The 26,337-nt window shown below is 50.4% G+C and overlaps 1 protein-coding gene across 2 annotated transcripts in view; it reads right to left on the reverse strand.

Moving 5' to 3' along the window:
- LOC140427652 (SAM domain-containing protein SAMSN-1-like) overlaps nucleotides 1-4,929 on the reverse strand; it is a 154,281-nt gene extending 149,352 nt beyond the window's left edge. For both annotated transcript variants that reach the window (XM_072513105.1, XM_072513104.1), the window contains exon 1: nucleotides 4,838-4,929. The gene's annotated coding sequence lies outside the window, so the exon portion shown is untranslated. The remainder of the gene's footprint in view (nucleotides 1-4,837) is intronic.
- Nucleotides 4,930-26,337: the final 21,408 nt, after the last annotated feature.

The raw sequence follows: 26,337 nt of genomic DNA on the forward strand, positions 1-26,337 counted from the left end.
CCATCGGGAATTTAACGTGGAGGCTGTTGCAAGCAGCAGTCCGGTGAAATAAAGGTGATTCACAGATTCCCAGGCCAGCTGTATTTCCTGCCGCCTTGCGGAGACCGCGTTCCATGTGTACGTAGACTGTGTGAGGACACAGATCCTCTTTTGATTATTTGAAGGGTCTGGTCCTCAACCTTAGGTTACCCTTCTGGTCCACGCTCCCGATCTTTGACTACCAAAAGGAGGGGGGAGTGGGGAGGGGGGAGGGGGGAGGTGGGGGGGGGGGGGGGGCAGACTTCCTTGTTAGCTTGCTCCTGGGTCTGGCCAGCTGGTCATTTACAGGCCCAGGCAGTGGGCAGTTGAGAGGATTGTTTGACCCGACTGCCCATCTCTCTTCGGTAGCTAGATCCACACCCGGATGGGCCTGGGGAGAGAGCACGCAGTGTCCACCAGTGGGCACCCACAGAGGATCATCTGCCCAGAAATCACATTTTAATCTAATTTATTAATTTTCCTTTGAAGTTTTGCTTTGGGGACACAGTGCCCCTTTAAAGATCTGTCGCTTTAATTAGTTTATTAGTTCGTTAATTTATTTTCTTTGAATGGTATCTAAAAAAAGAGTATAAAAGGGGCTAGGTCCTCAAATGTCACTTTAATTTACAAAGAACAAAGAAAAGTACAGCACAGGAACAGGCCCTTCGGCCCTCCAAGCCCGTGCCGATCATGCTGCCCGACTAAACTACAATCTTCTACACTTCCTGGGTCCGTATCCTTCTATTCCCATCCTATTCATGTATTTGTCAAGATGCCCCTTAAATGTCACTATCGTCCCTGCTTCCACCACCTCCTCCGGCAGCGAGTTCCAGGCACCCACTACCCTCTGTGTAAAAAACTTGCCTCGTACATCTACTCTAAACCTTGCCCCTCTCACCTTAAACCTATGCCCCCTAGTAATTGACCCCTCTACCCTAGGGAAAAGCCTCTGACTATCCATTCTATCTATGCCCCTCATAATTTTGTAGACCTCTATCAGGTCGCCCCTCAACCTCCGTCGTTCCAGTGAGAACAAACCGAGTTTATTCAACCACTCCTCATAGCTATTGCCCTCCGTACCAGGCAACATTCTGGTAAATCTCTTGTGCACCCTCCCTAAAGCCGCCACATCCTTCTGGTAATGTGGCGACAAGAATTGAACACTATACTCCAAGTGTGGCCTAACCAAGGTTCCATACAGCTGCAACATGACTTGCCAATTCTTATACTCAATGCCCCAGCCAATGAAGGCAAGCATGCCGTATGCCTTCTTGACTACCTTCTCCACCTGTGTTGCCCCTTTCAGTGACCTGTGGACCTGTACACCTAGATCTCTCTGGCTTTCAATACTCTTGAGGGTTCTACCATTCACTGTATATTCCCTACCTGCATTAGACCTTCCAAAATGCATTACCTCACATCTGTCCAGATTAAACTCCATCGGCCATCTCTCCGCCCAAGTCTCCAAGCAATCTAAATCCTGCTGTATCCTCTGACAGTTGTTAATTTGTTAATATTCTTAATTAGTTATTTGGTTTTATTGGTATACTCAAAAGAATAAGAAAAGGACTCTCAGGATCCTGAGGTGTTGGTAGGTGGTAGGCAGAGATGTGTAATGTTGCATTCTGTGAATAAAACTATTGTCCAGAAAAGGATCTGTATCTAGCTTCACACTTCACCTACTGGGCTAATCTATTGAACATGAAGTACAATCCTCTCTCTCAACAACAACTACTGAAAACAGTACCTGGTCATTCACCTCATTTTGCACAGTAACAATTTGCAGTTCCGTATACCTGCATAATTATGGTGACGACTCTTCAAGCGTGATACATTGGCTGTGGAGCACGAGGGATGCATCCTGAGGACGTGGAATACTGTTTATAAATGCAAGCTCGGGGTGGCAGGGTGGCGCAGAGGGTAGCACTGCTGCCTCGCGGCGCTGAGGACCCAGGTTCGATCCCGGCCCAGGTCATTGTTGGTGTGGAGTTTGCACATTCTCCCCGTGTCTGCGTGGGTCTCACCCCCACAAGCCAAAGATGTGCAAGGTGGGTGTATTGGTTAAGCTAAATTGCCCCTTAATTGGGAAAAAAAGAATTGGACACTCTCAATTTATTTTTTTTTAAAGGAAAAAAATAAATGCAGGTGCAACGGCTTCTCTCCTTTAAAGACCATTCAAATGTGTGGCTTCAGATTCTCCCAGCTAAAATTCTGGCAACTGCTCCGCTTAAAACAAATGCAGCTGAAGGTGGAGTTACACTGAAAGTTTAGCATCTGCAGTCCACCGTTTGCACTGATGGAGAGGTTGAGAAAGGAAGACTTGCATTTATATAACGCCCTTGGACATTGCAAAGTGCCCCACAGGAAATGAAGAGGCTTTGAGATGGCATCACTCATTGCGTTTCATTACACAATGTAAGAAACAGGGCAGACAATTTGCTTCAGGTGTGGGAAACGACCACCTTGTGTGTGTTCTTAGCCAACATGGCGGTTGGAACTTAGCACCCAAAAATTAGGACCTTAGTCGCCAGACCTGTGCCTGAAAAATGGGTGCTACCCGGTCCACTTTCTGGGCCTTAGTCCTCAGAGAAAAACATCGGCTCAGTTAGTGGTCGAGTGATGTCACTCACCGCTGACCTTCCAACAAGATTTAGCGGGCTCCAGAGTACCAATCGCAATTTCAATCTATGATCTGATCGAGCAGGCTGAGCAGCCAATCAAATTAAAGAATTCTCATTGATGGCAAGCCAGGAATTAAAATGCGTGGATTATATTTGACTTTTTAATCATTTTAAGGAATGCAAAATAATGATTTAGGTACACGAATGGTATTCAAACAAACTTCTAAAAAATTATTCTTTTTAATTAATCTGAATACCTTGGATTTTTTTTATCATGGAATAGAGGAAATGACACTCCACATTTGTAAAATTTCACAGCTAGAGAGGCTTTTCAGCATTGATCTTGGCTTAGAACAGCGTTAAAAGCTCAGTTACACATATTCTTCACAGGTTTAGCATTTTCAGTAGTTACAACAGTGATAAGCTCACAGCAATTCACTGGTTCTGTGTTAATGGTATCTGTGAAGAGTGCAGCAGTAGTGGAGGAGCAGGGTGTCACCGAGAGGATTTGCAGATTCAACTGTGCAAACCCAGAAAACTCTGTCCGTTTCATACAGAAATGACACAGAGTCTCTGGCAACTGCAAATTCTTGGTCAATCTCAAAAACTCTTCACAGTTAAGCTGTGTCTGAATGGGAAAGTAGTTTGATCCTTTGGAATTCTGTACAAATGAAGTGAGTGGGAAGAATGTAGATTGGCAGGGATTTCTCCGTTGGGATTTCCACGAATGGGAAGGAGTTTGGTCCATTTGGATTTCATACAATGGGAGTAAATGGTCAAGGGTTTAATCAATTGAGATTCAATATGATGAGGGTGAATGGGAAGGGGCCAAGTCTTTTGAAATATGTTTGGAACAGAATATATTTTTTTAAATGTTAATAAATGTAGAATTTTTGTTTTCCAATTAAAGGGCAATTTAGCGTGACCAATCCACCTAACCCGCACATCATAGATCATTGAATTTAGAGTGCAGAAGGAGGCCATTTGGCCCATCGAGTCTGCACCGGCTCTTGGAAAGAGCACCCTACCCAAGATCAACACCTCCACCCTATCCCCATAACCCAGTAACCCCACCCAACACTCAGGGCAATTTTAGACACTAAGGGCAATTTATCATGGCCAATCCACTGAACCTGCACATCTTTGGACTGTGGGAGGAAACCGGAGCACCCGGAGGAAACCCACGCACACACGGGGAGAACGTGCAGACACCGCACAGACAGTGATCCAAGCCGGAATCGAACCAAGGACCCTGGAGCTGTGAAGCAATTGTGCTATCCATAATGCTACCGTGCTGTCCTTAAGGGGCATCCTTGGGTTGTGGGGGTGAAACCCCCACAATCACGGGGAGAATATGCAAACACCACACGGACAGTGACCCAGAGCCGGGATCCGAACCCTGGTCCTTAGATTATATAAATTGATTATATCTTTAGCTGTATCCACAGCCCCTGTGAAAACTGGGTGTTGGCATAATGAGAACAAGAATATGGTAATATCCTCTGTGCCTGATTATTGCACAGTAGTTTTAAGTTCAGAGTTCCCATTATTCAGTTCAAACTGAGCTTGTTCTGCACAATTTCAGAGAACTCCAAAAGAATAAATATGATCTCAGAGTCATTCGAGAGAATCATTTCATTTACAGTACAGAAGGAGGTCATTCAGCCCATCGAGTCTGCACTGACCCTTGGAAAGTGCACCCCCCCCCCCATTAAAGCCCACACCTCCACCCTATTCCCGTAGCCCAGTAACCCCACAATAAGGGGCAATTTATCATGGCCAATTCACCTAACCTGCACATCTTTGACTGTGGGAGGAAACCGGAGCACCCGGAGGAAACCCACGCAGACACGGGGAGAATGTGCAGACTCCACACAGACAGTCACCCAAGCCGGGATTCGAACCTGGGATCCTGGAGCTGTGAAGCAACTGTGCTAACCACTGTGCTACCGTTTCCCCCATTTAAGGATGGCGCACTGCATCTTTTTCACTTGAGATGAAATGAAATGAAATGAAATGAAAATCGCTTATTGTCACAAGTAGGCTTCAAATGAAGTGACTGTGAAAAGCCCCTAGTCGCCACATTCCGGCGCCTGTTCGGGGAGGCTGTTACGGGAATTGAACCGTGCTGCTGGCCTGCCTTGGTCTGCTTTAAAAGCCAGCGATTTAGCCCAGTGTGCTAAACCAGCTAAACTTACCAAGGATTCTGATTTTTGTGGCAATCTCCATGTTGGAGTGGGGTCCGGAAGAGTTGGATTAATGGCATCAGCCTCACCCACTCGATCCCTCTTATCCTGGTGGCCTCGAACTGGTTCATAAAGACTCTCCATGGAACCTTCCTGCACACAATGGGATTAAATCATGATGTTAAAACAGTGATACGATGGGGTCGGAGGTTTAACGGGGCCGCTGAATGGATGTATATGGGTCATTTAATTTACATTCCCCCGCCGGCGCAACCTAAATCCCATCGCCAGGGAGGGGGGTGGGGGGGGTGGGGGGGGAGGGGGGTGTGGGGGGGAGGGGGGGTCAGAGGGGTCAGAGCATTGTGATCGGGTCGACGCTCGGCATCGATCCCGATTTTCCCCCAACGCCCGATTCTCCATTCGATCGGTGAACGCAATCTGGGGGTCGCGGGGCGGAGAATCCATCTCAAGGGCAGCGGACACATGGGAACACAAATGGAAATCTCTCACTCTGAAAATGGGGTCTTAACAAGTCATTCAGTTTCATTTCCTTTTCTGTCTCTATTTGATGGTAAACTTTATCTTTCTTGAAATCGTAGTATCATAGAATCCCTACAATGCAGAAGGAGGCCATTCGGCCCATCGAGTCTGCACCAACCCTCCAAAATAGCACTCTACCTGGGCCCACGCCCTATCCCCACTTAACCTTTGAACACTAGGGGGCAATTTAGCATGACCTATCCACCTAACCTGTACATCTTTGGACTGTGGGTGTAAACAGGGGAACCCAGAGGAAACCCACGCAGACATGGGGAGAACATGCAAACTCCACACAATCGCTCAAGGTTTGAATTGAAGCTGGGTCTCTGGTGCTGTGAGGCAGCAGTGCTAACCACTGTGCTACCGTGTCGCCCCAAACAACACCGTTCCACTTTTTCTATCTTCATACTGGGAATATGTTGACACCTTTCCGAGGTTCAACAGTTCATTTCTCATGTGCAATACTGGGTCAATGAATGTTGGCAGGCCAATGGACCCAGGAAAGCATCACAGCCTAATGGGATCCTGATTTTATTTGGCGTCCACACAGGGCACAGTGTCTTCAGCAGGTGTAGTGGATACTGTTCAGGGTTGGAAACCTGTTCAGTATTCCTTTCAAGTTACACACCTTCCTGGTTTGGAACTTTATCTCCATTTCTCCACTGTCACTGGCTAAAGTAAGGAGGCATGGGATAGTGGGAAATTTGGCCAGTTGGATAACGAACTGGCTAACCGATAGAAGTCAGAGAGTGGTGGTGGATGGCAAATATTCAGCCTGGATCCCAGTTACCAGTGGCGTACCGCAGGGATCAGTTCTGAGTCCTCTGCTGTTTGTGATTTTCATTAATGACTTGGATGAGGGAGTTGAAGGGTGGGTCAGTAAATTTGCAGACGATACGAAGATTGGTGGAGTTGTGGATAGTAAGGAGGGCTGTTGTCGGCTGCAAAGAGACATAGATAGGATGCAGAGCTGGGCTGAGAAGTGGCAGATGGAGTTTAACCCTGAAAAGTGTGAGGTTGTCCATTTTGGAAGGACAAATATGAATGCGGAATACAGGGTTAACGGTAGAGTTCTTGGCAATGTGGAGGAGCAGAGAGATCTTGGGGTCTATGTTCATACATCTTTGAAAGTTGCAACTCAAGTGGATAGAGCTGTGAAGAAGGCCTATGGTGTGCTCGCGTTCATTAACAGAGGGATTGAATTTAAGTGCCGTGAGGTGATGATGCAGCTGTACAAAACTTTGGTAAGGCCACATTTGGAGTACTGTGTACAGTTCTGGTCGCCTCATTTTAGGAAGAATGTGGAAGCTTTGGAAAAGGTGCAAAGAAGATTTACCAGGATGTTGCCTGGAATGGAGAGTAGGTCTTACGAGGAAAGGTTGAGGGTGCTAGGCTTTTTCTCATTAGAACGGAGAAGGATGAGGGGCGACTTGATAGAGGTTTATAAGATGATCAGGGGAATAGATAGAGTAGACAGTCAGAGACTTTTTCCCCGGGTGGAACAAACCATTACAAGGGGACATAAATTTAAGGTGAAAGGTGGAAGATATAGGAGGGATATCAGAGGTAGGTTCTTTACCCAGAGAGTAGTGGGGGCATGGAATGCACTGCCTGTGGAAGTAGTTGAGTCGGAAACATTAGGGACCTTCAAGCAGCTATTGGATAGGTACATGGATTACGGTAAAATGTTATAGTGTAGATTTATTTGTTCTTAAGGGCAGCATGGTAGCATTGTGGATAGCACAATTGCTTCACAGCTCCAGGGTCCCAGGTTCGATTCCGGCTTGGGTCACTGTCTGTGCGGAGTCTGCACGTCCTCCCCGTGTCTGCGTGGGTTTCCTCCGGGTGCTCCGGTTTCCTCCCACAGTCCAAAGATGTGCAGGTTGGGTAGATTGGCCATGATAAATTGCCCTTGGTGTCCAAAATTGCCCTTGGTGTTGGGTGGAGGTGTTGAGTTTGGGTAGGGTGCTCTTTCCAAGAGCTGGTGCAGACTCAAAGGGCCGAATGGTCTCCTTCTGCACTGTAAATTCAATGATAATCTACGATTAATCTCGGACAAAGGTTCGGCACAACATCGTGGGCCGAAGGACCTGTTCTGTGCTGTATTTTCTATGTTTCTATGTTCTATTAAAACTCATGGAACTGCATGCCTAAGAGGACCGTGGTTGTACCTACACCACATGGATGGGAGTGGGTTAAGAAAGCAGCTCAGCACCTTCTCCAGGACAATTTTCCATATTCTAACAAATAATTTGAATAAATAAGGATTCCAACACTGAACAGTCTCCACTACACATGCTGAAGATACTGGGCGCGATTCTCTACTCCCGCGCCATTTCAGAGAATCGACTGGGTCGCCAAATTTTCCCGCGACGCCGGTCCAATGCCCTCCCGCGATTCATGGAAGCAGCCAGATCGGCACAATCACGTTTTGCGCGGCGCGGTCCAGTGAATCGCCCGAGACAGTCAAAATGGCGATTCTCCGGCACCCCTGCTATTCTCAGGCCCGGATGGGCCGAGCGGCCTGCCCAGAACGGCGGGTTCCCCCGGCGTCGTCCACACCTGTTTGCTGCCGGCGGGAACAGCGCGGGAATGCCGGGAGGGCGGCCTGCGGGGGGGGGGGGGGGGATCCTGCACCGGGGGGGGGGGGGGGGGCCTCAAATGGGGTCTGGCCCGCGATCGGTGCCCACCGATCGTCGGGCCGGCCACTCTGTAGGAGGACCTCCTTTCTTCCGCAGCCCCGCAAGATCCATCGGACATCCTCTTGCGGGGCGGACTCGGGGAGGACGGCAACCACGCATGCGCGGGTGACGCCAGTTATGCGGCGCCGCCTTTACGCGGCGCCAAGGCCTGCCGCGCGTAAGTGATACGGCGCCGCTCCTAGCCCATTTTCGGGCCCTGAATCGGTCGGGATAGGGGCCGTTTCGCACCGTCGTGAACCTCGACGGCGTTCACGACGGCGCAAACACTCTGTCTCCATTTCAGAGAATCGTGCCCACTGTCTTGCTAACTTTAGGGATTTCACGACAAGGCCTCTCACTCCCTTTACTCCTCCCAGTATCCTCCCATTTAGTCTGTATTCCTTTGCAATGTTTGACCCCCACCCGCCGCGCCCAAATGCATCACCTCACACTGCTCTGGGCTGAATTTCACGGGAGCGGGCGCGCTCCCAATCGAACCAGAGAATCGCACCGCCAGCAAACAGCTGGAGAATCCCAGCCTTAGAATTGTACAATGAGATAGGATTAATGAATGGCCTCGCAGTGAAGGCGCCCCGAGGTAGCAGTGATCATAATATGCCTGAATTTTGTATTCAGTTAGAGGAAGAGAAGAGTGGATTGGAGACTAGGGTTTTACACTTGCACTAAGGGCAATTATGAGGACAGGAAAGAAGGGGGCCATTAAGAGAGAAACCCAATCTGCCTGGCAATAGACTCATAGACTCCCTATAGTGCAGAAGGAGACCACTCGGCCCATCAAGTCTACACCGATCCTCTGAAAGAGTACCCTACCTAGGCCCACTCCCCGCCCTATCCCCATAACCCCACATCAACCTTTAGACATTAAGGGCCAATTTAACATGGCCAATGCATCTGACGTGCAAATCTTTGGACTGTGGGAGGAAACCAGAGCACCCGGAGGAAACCCACGCGGACATGGGGAGAACGTACAAACTCCACACAGGCCGTCATCCAGGGTCGAAATTGAATCTGGGTCCCTGGTACTGTAAGGTAGCAGTGCTAACCACTACGCCATCATGCCACCCTCCTTATGGAGACAAAGTTCTATCTTCACATTCGAGGAAATCTTCCATCGTGTTGTGTGGCACTACCACTGTGCTCATTGGGATAAATTTCAAACAAATCTAGGAACTCAAGATTGGGAAACCATGAGGCGCTGTGCGCCATCAACACCAGCAGAATTGTACGGAATCACCAGCTTTAACCTCATGGCCCAGCATATCCCTCACTCTGCCATTACCACCAAGCCAGGGGATCAACACTGGTTCAATGAAGAGTGCAAGATGGGATGCCAGGGGCAGCACCTGGTATACTGAAAAATCACGTGCCAACTTGATGATGCTACAACACCAGGAAAACCTGCATGTCAACCAGCATAAGCAGCAAGTGATAGACAGAGCTAAGCTCTGCAGTCCTGCCACATCCAGCCGTGAATGGTGGTGGACAATTAGACAACTGACTGAAGGACGAGGCTCCACAAATGTCCCCACCCTCAATGGTGGGGGAGCCCAGCACATCTGTGCAACAGACAAGGCTGAAACATTCACAACAATCTTGAGCCAGGAGTGCTGAGTGGATGACCTATCTCGTCCTCATCCCGTCCCCAGCATCACAGGTGTCCGTCTTCAGCCAATTCGATTCAATCATCTGATATCAAGGAACAGCTGAAGACACTGCATACAGCAAAGGCCCTGACAATATTCTGGCAATCTTGCTGGAAACCTTTGGTCCAGAACTTGCTGCACCCCTCGCCAAGCTGTTCCAGTATAGTTACAACACTGGCACCCAGCAATGTGGAAAATTGTCCAAGTATGTCCTGTGCACAAACAACAGGTCAAATCCATCCCAGCCAATTACCACCTCATTAATCCACTCTCGATCATCAGCAAAGTGATGGAAGGGTTCATCAGCAGTGCTATCAATTATTGCTGAGCAATAACATGCTCACTAACACTCAGATTGGGTCGAGCCAGGATCCTGACCTCATTACTTCAGACTGTGAGCTCTCTCTTCAACCTTCACCCCATTTTCATTTCTATCGTTTCATTTCTTCCATCAATCCGTTTTTCCCTCACTGTTGTCCCCCTCCCCCACCCCACCCCACGAGGGCCATCTGTTCCCTGATCCTCGTTGTCCTTTGGCACACTGTTTATCTTTCTTCTGTCATTAACACATTCTGCTCTCTTAATGTGCCACTATCAGCACCCTTCCTAGCCTTAATCACCCCTATTTACACGGGCCAAGTGTTAACCGGGCCAAGTGTTCGATTTGTTTGTGGGACAGCACTTTGGAGATAGTGACCACAATTCGGTGTCTTTCACTATTGCAATGGAGAGGGATAGGGCCATACGGCAGGGCAAGGTTTATAACTGGGGGAAGGGTAATTATGATGGGATGAGGCAAGAATTAGGGAGCATAAGATGGGAACAGAAACTGTCAGGGAAAGGCACAAATGGAAAGTGGAGCTTGTTCAAGGAACAAATGCTCTGTGTCCTTGATAGGTATGTCCCTGTCAGGCAGGGGGGAAATGGCCATGTGAGGGAACCATGGTTCACAAAAGATGTTGAATGTCTTGTCAAGAGGAAAAAGGAAGAGTATGTTAGGATGAAAAAACAAGGTTCAGTTGGATCGCTTGAGGGTTACAAGGTAGCAAGGAATGAATGTTTTTAAAAGGGCTTAGGAGAGCTAGGAGGGGGCATAAGAAGTCCTTGGCGGGTCGGATCAAGGAAAACCCCAAGGCTTTTTACTCTTATGTGAGAAATAAAAGAATGACCAGGGTGAGGTTAGGACCGGTCAAGGACAGTAGTGGGAACTTATGCATGGAGTCAGAATAGGAGAGGCGTTGAATGAATACTTTTCTTCAGTGTTCACCAAGGAGAGGGGCCATGTTTTTGAGGATGAAAGTGTGATACAGGCGGGTAGGCTGGAGGAGGTAGATGTTCTGAGGAAGGATGTATTAGCAATTTTGAAAAACCTTTGGATCAACAAGTCCCCTGGGCCAGATGGGATATATCCTAGGATTCTTTGGGAGGCAAGGGATGAGATTGCAGAGCCTTTGGCTTTGATCTTTGGGTCCTCATTGTCCACGGGGATAGTGCCAGAGGACTGGAGAGTGGCAAATGTTGTTCCTCTGTTCAAGAAAGGGAATAGGAATGACCCTGGTAATTATAGGCCGGTTAGTCTTACTTCGGTGGTCGGTAAGTTATGGAAAAGGACCTGAAGGATAGGATTTATGACCATTTGGAAAAATGCAGCTTAATCCGGGATAGTCAACACAGATTTGTGAAGGGTACGTCTTGCCTCACAAATTTGATTGAATTCTTTGAGGAGGTAACTAAGTGTGTAGATGAAGGTAGAGCAGTTGATGTCTTTCGTATCCATGGATTTTAGTAAGGCGTTTGATAAGGTTCCTCATTGTCGGCTCATGAAGAAAGTAAGGGGGTGTGGGATAGAGGGAAATATGGCCAATTGGATAAGTAACTGGCTATCACATAGAAGACAGAGAGTGGTGGTAGATGGAACATTTTCAGGCTGGAGACCAGTTACCAGCGGTGTACCACAAGGATCAGTGCTGGGTCCTCTGCTATTTGTGATTTTTATCAATGACTTGGAGGAGGGGGCTGAAGGGTGGGTCAGTAAATTTGCTGATGACACCAAGATTGGTGGAGTAGTGGATGAGGTGGAGAGCTGTTGTAGGCTGCAAAGAGACATTGATAGGATGCAGAGCTGGGCCTAAAAATGGCAGATGGAGTTTAACCCTGATAAGTGCGTGGTGATTCATTTTGGTAGGAAAAATTTGAAAGCGGATTACAGGGTCAACGGCAGGGTTCTGAGGAATGGGGAGGAACAGAGAGATCCTGGGGTTCATGTCCACAGATCTCTGAAGGTTGCCACTCAAGTGGACAGAGCCGTGAAGAAGGCCTATAGTGTGTTAGCGTTTATTAACAGGGGGCTTGAGTTTAAGAGCTGTGGGGTTATGCTGCAACTGTACATGACCCTGGTGAGACCAAATTTGGAGTATTGTGTACAGTTCTGGTCACCTCACTATAGGAAGGATGTGGAAGCATTGGAAAGGGTGCAAAGGAGATTTGCCAGGATGCTGCCTGGATTGGAGGGTAGGTCTTATGAGGAAAGGTTGAGGGTGCTAGGGCTTTTCTCTTTGGAGCGGAGGAGGATGAGAGGCGACTTAATAAGATAATGAGGGGGATAGATAGAATGGGCGTTCAGAGACTATTTCCTCGGGTGGAAGATATAGGAGGGATGTCCGAGGTAGGTTCTTTACTCAAAGAGTGGTTAGGGTGTGGAATGGACTGCCTGCTGTGATAGTGGAGTCGGACATTTTAGGAACTTTCATGCGGTTATTGGATAGGCACATGGAGCACACCAGAATGACAGGGAGTGGGATAGCTTGATCTTGGTTTCAGACAATGCTCGGCACAACATCGAGGGCCGAAGGGCCTGTTCTGTGCCGTACTGTTCTATGTTCTATGTTCATTCCTTTTGTCACTTTACCCACAACATCTCCACCCTATTCAGCCCCACTGTTCCATGCCACCCCCACCCCCGCCACACACACACACACACAAACAGTATTTCCAGTTCGCTCCAGCTTTGCCAAAGTGTCACCCAGACTTGAAACGTTAGCTCCCTTCTCTCTCCACAGATGCTGTCAGACCGGCTGAGATTGTCCAGTATTTTCTGTTTTCGTTATGCAAATCAGGCCTGCTTTCCCTAGAATTTAGACGGTTTGGGGGGGGGGGGATCTGATCAAAGTCTTCACGATATTAACAGGAAGAGACTGGGTTGCTAAAGATAAACCGTTTCCACTGGTTGGAGATTCCAAAACTAGGGGACATTATCTAACGATTAGGGCTAGACCGTGTAGGAGACGTGTGGAAACACTTCAACACTCAAAGGGTGGTAGAGGTTTGAGATTCCCTTCCACAAACGGCAATTGATGCTGAATCAGTTGATAGTTTTAGGTTAAGCAAAGGTATTGAAGGATATGGGCAAAAGGCAGGTATTTGGAGTGAGGCCAGACATCAGCCATGGTCTCATTGAATGGCGAAGCAGGCTCGAGGGGCTGAATGGCCTCCTCCTGTTCCTATGATCCTATATTCCTCAATTCCCTATCGCTGACTGGGCCCTAAACTCTGGAATGCCCTCTCAAAACCTCCTGACTGGAGATTCTGGGCTGAATTCTCCGCAGCCCGCGCCGAAATCGCGTTTGGCGTGGGGGGCAGAGAATCAACTTTCCCGATGGAACCGGGCCCGGCCCCGAATATCCACGCGCCCGTGAATGACCCCGCGCGGCAGGGGGACCATTGCCAGAGGTCCGCCCAGCAATACTCCGCTCCCGACCGGCCGAGTTCCCGACGGCGTGGAACTAACATGCTACGGCTGGCCGGGATTCTCGCGTGGCAGCTGCGGACTCAGTCCGCGGCCCCCCTGGTTGGGGGGGGGGGGGGCGGGGGATCGGGAACGGGGGGGTGGGGGGGGGCCTTATGGGCGGCTGGGGCATAGATCAGGCTGGTCTGATGCAAGGGCGCGCGGCCGCTCGGGGGGGGGTGGGACAACATTATGGAGCTCCTTCCGCGGTCCGAGGCCGCCCATGGCGCTCGGCGCGGCCGCTGGAGGCCGCCATCGTGTGCATGCATGGACTCGAAACTGGAAGTGCGGGGGCCCGTATCCGCAGCTAAAGTTGTGTGAATTACTCCGGGCCCCTACTCGCCCCCTGAAGGTAAGTGAATGGGTCTATCTTTTTTTGAGGAAACGCGGGAGTGCAACGCCAGTGTTTTTACCCTTGCATGGGGACATAGCCCCATTTTGGGAGAATCCAGCCCATATCTCTCTCCTCCTTTCAAAACCACCCCTTTGACCCAGTTTCCGGAGACCTGTCCTGTTATTTTCAAAGATTGGTTGATGGCACAGCTGTGACGTACATTGGGACATTTTGTAACGTTAAACACACGTCACAAAGTTGTTGGTGTCTGTGCAGTATATAGCCAATGGGATAAAAGGTAGAAGAGAATCCTAATTGGAGAGTCAAATATAAAAGTTGGGTGAAAGATGTGCGCAGGTGGTGGAGACTGTGGAATAGTGGGCTCGTAATCCAGAGTACCAGGCTCATGCTCTGGGGACACGGGTTCAAATCCCACCACGGCAGCTGGTGGAATTTAAATTCAATTAATAAAGTCTGGAATCTAACGCTAGTCTCAATGATTGTGGCCATGAAACCATCATCGATTGTCCTAAAAGCCCATCTGGTTCATTAATGTCCTTGAGGGAAGGAAATCTGCCCTCCTTACCCGGTCTGGCCTACATGTGACTCCAGACCCACAGCAATGGGGTTGACTCTTGAAACCTCATTCTGAAATGGCCTGGCAAGCCACTCAGCTCAAGGGCAATTAGGAACAGACAACAAATGTGGCCCTCGTGACACTTAAATCCCATGAAGAATAGAGAAACAAAAACGATCAGGCAACACGGGAGTGACTAGATGAACAAAAACTTTTTTTAATACAAATTTAGAGTACCAAATCCATTTTTTCCCCCAATTAAATCCCTAATTGCCCTTGAACTGAATGGGCATTTCAGAGGGTATTCTTAATAGTCAATCGCATTGCTGTGGATCTGGAGACACATGTAGGCCAGACAAGGTAAGGACGGCAGATTTCCTTCCCTAAAGGACAGTAGCGAACCAGATGGGTTTTTACAACAATCGACAATGGTTTCTTCGTTAGACTTTTTTGTTAATAAACAATTTTATTGAGGTATTTTTGGCAGATAAAATAATGACATTGTATAGTACTGTACAAAAAAACCAGCAAATAACACGTAGTGCAAACCATGACTCCATTCGCGCAAGGACCTGCCTAAACCACTCCCTACTCTACTCTACCCTAGCCTCCACCACCACCACGGGTCCTCCGGCACCCCAAAGATTGCCACCTCGGGGCTCATTACCACCCCAGTTTTCAAAACCCGGGACATGATGTCCGCGAATCTCTGCCGGAACCCCCTGAGTTTACGGCACGACCAGAACATGTGATTGGCCAGCCCATCGGCGCATCTGGCACACTTGTCCTCCAGCCCGAAGAATTTACTCATCCGGGCCACCGTCATGTGGGCCCGATGCACGACCTTAAACTGGATCAGACTGAGCCTGGCGCATGTTGCGGTCGTGTTTACTCTGCTCAGAGCTTCTGCCCAAATACCGTCCTCCATTTCCCTCCCGAGCTCCTCTTCCCACTTAAGCTTCAGGTCCTCAGTCTGTGTATCCTCTGCTCCCATTAGTTCTTTGTAAATATCCGAGACTCTACCCTCACCTACCTCTCCCCTCGATACTACCGTGTCCTGCCTCCCCTTTGGTGGGAGGCGTGGGAACGACGGCACCAGTGTGCGCACAAAATCCCGCACCTGTAAGTATCTAAAGTCATTCCCTCCCGCCAGCCCAAACCTCTCCTCCAACGCCCTCATGCTCGGGAAGCTCCCTTCCAAGAACAGATCACCCACCCTCGCAATCCCCGCCCTCCGCCGCAGTCGATACCCACTATAGCCATGTAAACTGGCTGAGTTCCGATTAATCTGGCCAAAACCCAGTTTAAAATGGCTAAACCGAAAGACTGCTGGGAAAAGCAGCCAAGAAGACACAAGCAGGCAGCTGCAGACAGGTTTGCAGCTTCAGCTCTGGGAAGGTAGCCCAGATCGATACTCAGGGCTATCAACAGCCCATCAACCCAGGTATCCGCAGTTTCATTCAGGACTGTTTACACCTCATCTACTCAGACATCCACAGTTAAATCGGCTATCCCCGGGAACAATTGCAACATATTAGCAATTGAATACCGGGCTAGACCTGTCGGCGCCTGCAGTGGCCGAAACAAAGGCAGGTGAACGACCACCCCCCGATCGAGGAATTGCCTCACCACTGGACACATCGACCCCAGAGATTGGGGACAGATCCAATCACTTGGGACTCAGGGTCAAGGGCCGCCCCGGGAGGCAGGAAGCCCCTGGGCCCTATAAAAGTAAAGGTCCAAGTTCAGATCTCTCTCTCGCTCATCTTTGCCTGCTCGAGACCTTCGCAAGACCAGCCACCGGTAGCAGTAAGTTTGAATCCAACGATCGCTATCCGGTAGAGACACGTAGCCACCGACCTGTAGCAGCCCTTTTGAATCCCGCGGGCCAGATTTGATTGGACAAGCCATTCGTTTCCCTGACCTGGTGGGCTCTTCCTAAGTTAAGTATTGACCAATAGTGATAGGTTTGTTATATATAAAGTAGTATTAGGGTATTAATATTGCTTGTTGTATATAATAAATGACCGTTTTAATCCTTACAAAGCGGTGTGCTGTATTATTAATCATAACCTGAACTTGAACCACGTGGCGGTATCATAAAGATACCTGGCGACTCATGAGCAAAGGTGACCTAAACAGAGCAAATAGACTAAGGTTAAAAAGAGCAACATAATTGGCGACATCCTGACGGGACCCGATCTAGAAGTGGAAAACCACTCCGGGAGAACCCCAACATTTTGAATTAGAATCCAATCGGAAACAACAAAAAAAAAACCACAAGTGTTCAAGCGGTTCTGGTTAATAATTCACAATTCGGAAGTGTGTATATGCATGCGTAACTAACAGGGTTATAAGGCAAAACTGATAGCTTTTTTTGTTGCGTCAAAACTATCGGCAGTAGGTATTTCGGAAATTAGCGCAAGCCGTACCCGCATCTACCACACCACCTTGGCCCCCTGTTCCAAATTCAAACGTACCGAGCAGATAAGAGAGAGCCATGCAGGCAATGCAAGCGATGCAGCGCCTCATGAACCCCGAAGATTTTGCTGTCGCACCAGTCAGCAGCGTAGGAGCGGGACAGTGTCCCATTTGGGAAGTGGAAATCCGCAAAATTCTGCAGGGCAAAGGATGGCCCGTGTGGAAGGATTTCTGCAATAACGACGACTCAGGTCCTGGAAGTATAGGGCATACTTGGTGGGAGAACCTGAGTGAGATTCACAGAAAGAGTTTAGCAAAAGCGCGCAAGCCGATGGCAATTGTGTCCTGTCTGGCACAATTGCGAGGCACAGAGGAGGTCGTCAGGACGCTCCGCAAGGAAATGGAAGGCATACATCGGATGAGTAAAATAGATGTATGCAAAATTGAGAAAGAGAACCAGGAATTTAAAGGGGAATTAGCAGCAAAAGACCAAGAGGTGGCTGACGCCAAACGGGGTCACCAATCTTGTCTGGCGCATTTGAGTAGTTTCCAGTCACAATATGAGAAGGCTTATCAGGACCTGCAGCGTGCAGTCCTGGTAAAGAAAGAAACAGAAAACCAGTTAGAGACGCTCCAGAAACAACGCAGTGATCTCAAGGCAGCCTTGAGAGCGCTCCACGCCACAACAACGGAACAAAGGCAGAGTACTTTGGACCATGCAAAGTGCCGAAAGCAGGTTGCAGACTTGAAAGCACTGCTTTCTGTCCAAAAGGGATTTCAAGAAACCTTTGGGGAAAGTTTAGAACAGGAAGACGGCCCTGATTGGGAAGAATTGCAAGAGACAGCGCAGAGATATGTTCAGGGAGCATGTACGCAGGGAAAACCCCTAAGGAGGAAAGCACCCCCACCCCCCTCACAACAGATAATACAGGCTCCCATGAACCGTGTAACAACCCACCGCACCACCACAGCAGATGAGGCGGAAGCCTTATATTCCACCCCCCTCACAGTGACCCAATTACGGGACGCGTGTGCTAAAATCACACCGTTCCTCCCCGCTTCAGACCCACATCATTTCTTTGCCACCGTCAAACACCAGGCGACCATGTACGGCCTGGATGAGAAAGAGCAGGTAAAGCTCACGGTCCTCAGCTTAGACCCATCGGTCGCAGCAGCCCTTCCCGACCCACAGAATGTAGGAGGAGGCACCCTTGCAGGAATGCATACCGCGATCCTGGATGCGATCGGGTACAACCGGGGCGATCCCGTAGACGGTCTGAATAAATGCAGACAGAAAAAGTCTGAACACCCCACAGCGTTCGCAGAACGCTTGTAGATTCACTTCGAAGCCGTTTTCGGAAATGTAGACGGTGCCCATTTGTCCGCAGACAATATGGCCAAATGGACCCGCACCCTTATCTCCCATGCCACAGAGGCAGGACAAAAAGCCTGTACAAATTATGACCCCTCAGAGGAAGCCCACAATGAGAAATGGGTTTTAAAAAGATTGTCCCGCGCCTGGGGGCAGTCTGTACAAAGCAAACCCACAGTTAAAACCCCCGAAGAACAGCAGGCAGAAGCAGACAAACCCGCAGTTAGGGAGCCCGAGGAAGAGCAGGCAGACATGCATCCAGTTAAAACGCACCAGAACCCCGCATGGGTAATCGAAGGAGGGAACAGCCCCCCACAGAAACCACCGGAATGTTACAATTGCGGACAATTAGGACATTACGCACGAGAATGTCAAGCCCCCCTGAAACAGCAACCGGATAAGCCCACAAATGCCCCCCGAACCAGCGAAGACACCAACAGCCCCGACCCCCCACCCAGGGAACCATACCCAAGGGAACAATGCACCAGAGAGCCTGCTCCACCTTATGTGCCCCAGGGGTCATGTTACAACTGTGGGCAGCCAGGACACTTCGGTCGAGATTGCAGGAGACCCCCACCAGCTAGACTAGCCCCCAGATATGAAAGAGAACACCACCCACAGCAGCAACAAGGTCCCAGCTGCCCCATGCAAACTGTGAGCGCTTACCCACCACTTCTCATGGCAGCGTTACCTCAGCAAGGCCACTTCATTTTTGTTTCACTCCTCCTTCCTTTCTTCTTTGGTCACGCTGCACGCCCTCCAGATGCTAATTACACCCCAGCCCAAATGTGATTTACGACGTCCCGTATTCTGATGGAACCTGCAGAATGGTTTACGTTATATGTCTGTTTGTTAAATGTTTTATGTTATCTGTCCATTTGTTAAATGTTGTTTGTCCTACAGGAGAATGTTCTCACCGCCCCACACCCATTCACCTGAACTTTTTAACTTTTCCCACTGACACCCACCGCGGCCACACGCCGATTCTGCCGAAACCTCTGAGGACTTGCCTCAGACACACACCACCGCCACACGCCCATTCGGCCGATACCTCTGAGGACCTGCCTCAGAGGCCCACCAGACCAGACGCCCGATCGTAGCTACTCTTGTGATTGGATGGTAGAATCAGAACAGTAACCCCACCATGATGACTACATTCTTGTCCGTTCTTTGGTCGCTCAGGCAGTGGAGAAACGGCGTGAGACCTGCCCTGCCTGGGGACCCCCCCGTTGGACGCTCGGGTAGGGGAGATACGGTATTGGTAGCCGTCCTACCCGGGGACTCCACCCAAATCTTACCCGTCGCGGCCCACACACACCTCATTCGAACTTTACTTTCAAAAACCATTTTATTTTATTTAGGCAACCTTTGGGTTGCTGCCACATGCTATTTACATCCTCGAGCATTTGGATGATAAACTTAGCACTGGTCCACCATTGGGAAGTGTGCCGTGTCCAAACATTTGTTTTGAAAAAAAAAAAATGGGGGGAGAGTCACATGCTGTGACCAATTATAAGGGTTTAATTGGCCCCAAGAAGGACAGACACACTAACACACCAGATATTAAACCGAAGTATTTACACACACTACGCTTGTCTTACAGAACTCCAGAAGCTCCAAGTCCGGAGAAAACCAGCAAAAACAGGAAAAGGAAAGAAAGAAGACAGCCATGAGGACTCCTTTCTTCGTGCTCAACATATTTATTGTGGACTTTTTGTTGCGCGGGAACGCGAACCCCATTACTCCAAACCCCCCTGCCATTAACGCTTCACTGCCCCGTAGTACCGAGAGCCCAGTCACCAACCACGCTGCATTATCCTGGTGTGCCAAGTTGGTACTCCCTATCGTACATCATTGAGGCACTGTTGGCATTGGCTATACTCAGTTGTGCAGTACAGACCATGCGCCTCCGCAAGTGGAAAAGGAGAGCGTACCGCGCTCGAACCCGGGTCTATCGGATCCGATCCCCGATATTCGGCTATGACCAGACCCCAGACCCCCGCGACCATAAAGAATAAAGAGTATTCACGTGCATTATTCCTGTAAATAAGGAGATATACGGAACGTTTCATAAAAAAATATATATGATCCTGAGCTTGACTGCCAAGCCAGGAAAGAGTATATTAAATGTTGCGATTGTTGTTGTATGTTTTAGGAAGATAGGATAATGCAATGTTTAGGAGAATAGAGTGTTTAGGTAAAATTTTGTGCATAGCTAGGGTCAGAGTAGTGGCCATGGGGGAGGTGCCCCCCCACGCCCCCCAGTCGGGAAACGAAGAGGACAAAATTTATGTGATCCTTCATGCTTCGCGTTAGGATCACAAGGCGGGAATGTAGCCATGTAAAATGGCTGCGTTCCGATTAATCTGGCCAAAACCCAGTTTAAAATGGCTAAACCGAAAGACTGCTGGGAAAAGCAGCCAAGAAGACACAAGCAGGCAGCTGCAGACAGGTTTGCAGCTTCAGCTCTGGGAACGTAGCCCAGATCGATACTCAGGGCTATCAACAGCCCATCAACCCAGGTATCCGCAGTTTCATTCAGGACTGTTTACACCTCATCTACTCAGACATCCACAGTTAAATCGGCTATCCCCGGGAACAATTGCAACATATTAGCAATTGAATACTGGGCCAGACCTGTCGGCGCCTGCAATGGCCGAAACAAAGACAGGTGAGCGACCAACCCCCAATCGAGGAATCGCCTCACCATTGGACACATCGATCCCAGAGACTGGGGACAGAATCCAATCACTTGGGACTCAGGGTCAAGGGCCGCCCCGGGAGGTGGGAAGCCCCTGGGACCTATAAAAGTAAAGGTCCAAGTTCAGATCTCTCTCTCTCTCATCTTCGCCTGCTCGAGACCTTCGCAAGATCAGCCACCGGTAGCAGTAAGTTTGAATCCAGCGATCGTTATCCAGTAGAGACACCTAGCCACAGACCTGTAGCAGCCTTTTGAATCCCGCGGGCCAGATTTGATTGGACAAGCCATTCGTTTCCCTGACCTGGTGGGCTCTTCCTAAGTTAAGTATTGACCAGTAGTGATAGGTTTGTTATATAGAAAGTAGTATTAGGGTATTAATATTGCTTGTTGTATATAATAAATGACCGTTGTTTTAATCCTTACTAAGCGGTGTGCTGTGTTATTAATCATAACCTGAACTTGAACCACGTGGCGGTATCAGAAAGATACCTGGCGACTCATGAGTAAAGGTGACCTAAACAGAGCAAATAGACTAAGGTTAAAAAGAGCAAAACCACCGTCCATGTTCCCCGGAGCAAATCGGTTATTGCCGCAGATTGGGGTCCACACCAATGCTCTCACTTCCCCTATGTGCCTCCTCCACTGGCCCCAGATCTGAGGAGCCGCTACCACTATAGGGCTGGTGGAGTACCGGCCGGCGAGAGCGGCAGAGGCACCGTAACCAGGGCTGCCAAACTGGTGTCCCTGCACGATGCAGCCTCCATCCGCTCCCAAACCCACCCCGTACCCACCATCCATTTCCTTATCATCGCTATGTTGGCCGCCCAGTGGTAGTTGCTGAAGTTTGGCAACGCCAGCCCCCCTTCCCGTCTGTTCCTTTCGAGCATCACCTTCCTCACCCGTGGGGACTTCCCCCTCCAGACAAATCCCAGGATAATTTTATTCAGCCTCTTAAAGAAGGACCTCGGGATGAAAATGGGGAGACACTGAAATATGAACAAGAATCTCGGGAGAATCGTCATCTTGACAGTCTGCACCCTCCCCCGCTAGTGACAGCGGGAGCGCATCCCAACTCCGAACCCCCTCCCTCACTCGTTCCACCAGTCGGGACAGGTTGAGCTTATGCAACTTGCCCCAGTCCCGTGCAGTCATGATATTTAGGTAAACATCATAGCACAAACATACATACATACAGATGGACAGATCAACGGGCCAATCAACACACACATAACACCACAGCCAATCACAGGCAAGAGCATACAGAGAACACAACACTTCCTGAGCATTCCAGCAGGAGACAGCTCAGGGCACAGAGCTCACAGCAAGCCACTCAGACATCCACCATGTGCTGAGTGCCACTCCAAGATAGTATTAGGAATAGGTCCACAGATTCAAGGGTTATGATCGAACCTCAGTAACCAGTTTACCACTGTAAATAAATGTTAGTAATAAAACTGAGTTGTACCATTCGCAACCGAGTTGGTTTGTCGGTGTAGCAGAGCACCCAACACATCATAGTACCAGGATTGGAACCCGGTAACTGTGGGACCTACCTACTAATCCTCCGGAATCTGTCATCCTGCGCCATGGACACTGTCAGCACGCCGCAGCCGCTACAAGTCGCTGGAAACCTCGGCGTCAATTGGAAGCTGTTCAAACAGCGCTTCCAGCTCTTCCTCGAAGCCAACGAAAAGGAGAGCGCTTCAGACACCAGAAAGATCGCCATCCTCCCCTCCACGGCAGGTCAACACGCCATCTATGTCTACAACTCCCTGGTGTTCGCGGAAGGTGAGGACAAGACCAAGTACAAGACGGTCCTTCTCAAACTCGACCAACACTTCAGCGTCGAGGTAAATGAGAGTTTCGAGAGGTATCTCTTCCAGCAGCGCCTGCAGGGTAAAGATGAGCCCTTTCAATCCTTCCTTACACACCTCCGTATCCTCGTGCAATCCTGCGGTTACGACACCACCTCCGATTCCATGATTCGGGACCAGATCGTTTTTGGTGTCACCTCGGGCACCCTACGCCAGCAGCTCTTAAAAATAAAAGGCCTCACCCTGGCCTCCGCAATCGAAGCCTGTGTCCTGCATGAAAACACGACTATCTGCTACACCCAATTTCAGGTGGCCAAATCGGCGCGGCAGGGGTCCTACGCGGCCGGATCGGCAAGGCAGGCATCCTACGAGGCCGAACGGGTCCAGACGATCGAGTTCATCCCGGCCCGCGGCCCGGATGAGGGCGGCCATTTCGCACGCTTTTCGAGTCCTCCCACGTTTGTGTGCACCAAAAACTACGTCGACGCAGAGGGACGTGATGCGCAGGTGCGCTCGACGCAAGACCGAACTGCGCATGCGCGGTGGCGCAACGAACGCCATGACGTCACGATGTGCGGCAACTGCAGAGCCGCACATTTAAAGCGGCAATGTCCCGCAAGAAACCGACAATACCTCCGCTGTGGCAAGATGGGCCACTACGCTGCCTGCTGTCGAGCAGCTCAACCTGCCAATGATCCCCAATTCCGACAACCTCGCAGGGACGTGCAGACCATTCAGCCTCTTTACTACGAGTCGTGCCCAGACGATATCCAGACCAGTGACACAGACGACCGGGACGCCTTCCGTGTTGCGGTCATTGATGGGAACCGGATGTCTCCAGCCAGGACTCACCAGCCGTTGGGAGTGAACACTGTCAATCCGGGTGATGAATGGTGTGCCACCCTAACGGTCAACTGATCACCGATAACATTCCGTCTGGACACTGGCGCCTCCGCCAACCTCATAGCATGGTCAGCCTTCTACGCCTTGAAGGTCAGACCACCGATTCGGCCATCCCGTTGCAAGATGGTCGACTACAATGGGAACGTTATCCCGGCTATGGAATCCTGCCAGCTCCAGGTGACACACAACACACACACGGCCACACTCTCATTCGAGATAGTCGGATCATCGAAGGACTCCCTGCTAGGCGCACAGGCGTGCAAGGCTCTCCACCTCGTGCAACGAGTCCACGCTCTGTCTCCAGAAGGCACATCTGACTTCCCGGATGCAGAATTCAGGGCACAGCTCCAATCGCTCCTCGCCCACAACCAGGAGGCATTCGAGGGCATGGGAACACTGCCCTACACCTACAGAATTCGGCTCAAACCGGACGCCACCCCGGTCATTCACGCACCTCGCAGGGTCCCTGCGCCACTCAAAGACCGCCTCAAGCAGCAGCTGCAGGATCTCCAGGACCAAGGGGTCCTATCCAGGGTCACGGAGCCCACGCCATGGGTCAGCTCCATGGTGTGTGTTAAGAAGCCCTCCGGCGAGCTCCGGATCTGCATTGATCCAAAAGACCTCAACAACAACATTATGAGGGAACACTACCCCATACCCAAACTGGAAGAGATCACGAGCGAAATGGCCCGGGCTAAAATCTTCACGAAACTGGATGCCTCGAAGGTTTTTTGGCAGATCCAACTGGATCAGTCCAGCCGAAAGCTGTGCACCTTCAACACCCCTTTCGGCAGGTTCTGCTGTCACAGAATGCCATTTGGCATCATCACGGCACCATAGGTCTTTCACAGGATCATGGAGCAGATGATGGAGGGCATCGACGGGGTGTGCGTCTACGTGGACAACGTCATCATCTGGTCCACCACACCACAGGAGCACATCAATCGTCTCCAGCGCGTCTTTGCGGAACACGGCCTGCGCCTCAACCGAGCCAAGTGTTCTTTCGGCCAAACTGAGCTGAAGTTCCTGGTGGACCACATTTCCCGGTCAGGGGTCCGCCCGGATGCAGACAAGGTGAGCGCCATTACAGCCAGGCCGCAGCCAGCAGACAAGAAAGCAGTGCTAGGCTTCCTAGGCATGGTCAACTTCCTGGGGAAGTTCATTCCCAACCTTGCCTCCCACACAACGCCTCTGCGCCACCTCGTCAAGAAGTCCACGGAGTTCCAGTGGCTGCCCGCACACCAGAAGGAATGGGAGGAGCTCAAAATTAAGCTCACCACAGCCCCGGTATTGGCGTTTTTCGACACATCTCGTGACACTAAAATTTCGACTGATGCCAGCCAGTCCGGCATTGGGGCGGTACTCCTACAGCTGGATGACACTGCGTCATGGGCCCCGGTCGTCTATGCCTTGCGGGCCATGACCCCCACAGAACAGCGCTACGCGCAGATCGAAAAGGAGTGCCTGGGTTTGCTGACCGGATTAGACAAGTTCCATGACTACGTGTATGGTCTCCCCCAGTTTACCGTTGAGACTGACTATCGCCCCCCTGGTCAGCATCATAAATAAGGACCTGAACGAGATGACCCCTCGCCTCCAGCGCATCCTACTTAAACTCAGGAGGTGTGACTTCCAACTGGTCTACACCCCGGGAAAGGACCTTATCATTGCGGATGCCCTATCAGAGCAGTGAGCACACCGCCCGATTCGGAGGGGTTCGTCTGTCAGGTCGAAGCGCAGGTGGCCTTCACATCGGCAAATCTGCCAGCTGACGACTCCAGTCTGGCCCGTATTCACCGGGAGACTGCGGCTGACCCCCTTCTACAACGGGTGATGCGCCACATGACGGGTGGGTGGCTCAAAGGACAGTGCCCGCAGTTCTACAATGTCCGCGACGACTTGGCCGTCATTGATGGTGTCCTCCTAAAAGCTGGACCGGATTGTGATTCCACACAGCATGCACAAGCTGGTCCTCGACCAACTACACGAAGGCCATCTGGGGGTTGGGAAGTGCAGATGGAGGGCCCGAGAGGTGGTATACTGGCCGGGCATCAGTGATGATATTGCCAATATGGTGCGCAACTGCCCCACCTGCCAAAGGTTTCAACCGGCGCAGCCTCCATGAGACGCTTCAGCCCCATGAGCTGGTGACGTCCCCCTGGGCGAAGGTGGGTGTGGACCTTTTTCACGCGCTTGGCAGGGACTATGTAATCGTCATTGATTACTTTTCAAACTACCCAGAGGTCATACGCCTGCACGATTTGACATCGTCCGCTGTCATAAGGGCCTGCAAAGACACCTTCGCTCGCCACGGCATTCCGATTACTGTCATGTCGGACAATGGGCCCTGTTTCGCCAGCCAGGAATGATCGTCCTTTGCAGCCTCGTATGGCTTCACACACGTGACGTCCAGCTCTCTGCATCCCCAGTCCAATGGAAAGGCGGAGAAGGGCGTTCACATCGTCAAGCGGCTCCTCTGCAAGGCTGCTGCCGCCGGATCGGATTTCTGCCTAGCCCTGCTGGCCTATCACTCGGCCCCAGCTGTTGATGGGTCGCGCCCTCAGGACCACTGTGCCATCCATTCTGGTCCCCACAACCAACCAAGCTCCGGTACTACACAGAATATAACAGCAGCGCGTTCGCAAGAAGATGGCATATGACAGACGGGCAACTGAACTTCCCGCTCTGGCTGTTAGTAATAAAACTGAGTTGTTCCATTCG

This window comes from Scyliorhinus torazame, chromosome 8 (genome assembly GCF_047496885.1).
Source record: "Scyliorhinus torazame isolate Kashiwa2021f chromosome 8, sScyTor2.1, whole genome shotgun sequence".
Lineage (NCBI taxonomy): Eukaryota > Metazoa > Chordata > Chondrichthyes > Carcharhiniformes > Scyliorhinidae > Scyliorhinus > Scyliorhinus torazame.